The sequence below is a fragment of the Propithecus coquereli genome, unplaced genomic scaffold, assembly GCF_000956105.1.
Source record: "Propithecus coquereli isolate 6110/MARCELLA unplaced genomic scaffold, Pcoq_1.0 Scaffold196, whole genome shotgun sequence".
Classification (NCBI taxonomy): domain Eukaryota; kingdom Metazoa; phylum Chordata; class Mammalia; order Primates; family Indriidae; genus Propithecus; species Propithecus coquereli.
The window spans coordinates 1,179,545-1,180,776 of record NW_012144522.1 but is presented as its reverse complement, the minus strand read 5'-3'; the positions used below and the strand labels follow the sequence as shown (position 1 = coordinate 1,180,776).

General features: G+C 48.0%; 1 protein-coding gene across 2 annotated transcripts in view; it reads left to right on the top strand.

Annotated features, from left to right (window-relative positions):
• ZNF331 (zinc finger protein 331) overlaps positions 1-1,232 on the top strand; it is a 51,830-nt gene that overhangs the window by 36,293 nt on the left and 14,305 nt on the right. For both annotated transcript variants that reach the window (XM_012643305.1, XM_012643306.1), the window contains one exon: positions 565-633. The gene's annotated coding sequence lies outside the window, so the exon portion shown is untranslated. The remainder of the gene's footprint in view (positions 1-564; positions 634-1,232) is intronic.

Genomic DNA, 1,232 nt, shown 5'->3' with positions numbered 1-1,232 from the left:
GTGTTTCCGTGCGGCGGCGGGAGGGCAGGTTCGCGCTCGGGGGACCGAGTGATTAGGCGGGTGGCCTTTTGTGCGAGCTCGGCTGTTCGCGGAGGTGCAACCTGTGGCTCGGACGTCGCTGCCGTTTTCTGTCTTCGCCTCGCAGCCGAGCGGAACCTGCCGAGAAAAGTGGCTGCGCGGGGACGTAAGAGCCCGAATCCGGTGGCGAAAATGATCCACAAGAAAGATAAAGACAGTCACGAGGGGGCAGTTTTGCAGGCAGAAGGGCCGTGCGTGCAGGCCACCTGCGTGACAGGAGGAGGTGGCGTCGGGTAGAATTCCTTTGGTAGAGAGAGCGGCCCCCGGGGTGGGGGAGGTGGGAAGAAGGGGCAGCTACGCATTGCACAGCCTCGGTTTCGGAGCCTGGTCTCCAGGAATCTCTCAGAAACTCAGAGCCGTGGCCCTCTGATTTCTATTGGTTTCAGATAGGGCCCGGGGCCAGGGTGTCCGGAGGATATTTTCCAATGCTGCCTGCACTCCAGAAAGGCCCTATTGCATCATTTTTTATCTTCCTCTTTCCCTTAGGTCAGCATTCTTCAGAACAGGCGTGTCTGCGGGGGAAGGATTGCTGTACATCTTAAAATAAAGGTTCAGGTGAGTTTCCTTTTTTCCGTTACATGATTTGTGTAGATAGGACTTAACCCGGACTCGAGATGTAGATTACCAGGATTTCATTCCTGTCTCTGCCTCTGCCTAGCTTACTGCACTCTCTGAAGATAGGGTCTGATGTCAATACAGGTAAAACCCTTATAGAACAGTCCGTTGTAGCGTAAGTGCTCAGGAAATCCTGTTGTTATTATGTGGTAGGTCTGGATGTGTATACATCAGGAACAACATACATATGAAGGTAGTTGTGATGGGTATTTGTAAGTTCACAAAATGGACAAGAGCCTCAAATGGTCTAGAACAGGAATCTTTAACCTGAGGTCCTTCCTTTAACTCCATTTATTACTTTCCAAAGGAAATTGTATACACACTTACTTTATATGCAGTGTGTGTTTTTTTGTTTTTTTAATTTTTAGTGAGGAGATACTCCATAATTGCAAGGCATTAAGAAGGGTGTGTATGCCATAACGAGATTTAGACCCATTAGTCTAAAATCAAAAATTATGTTACCTTAAGCACAGTTAGTGTTCAGGATGATGGAAATGTCTAAGTAATCATACCACATTCATTTTATGAAATAACATGCA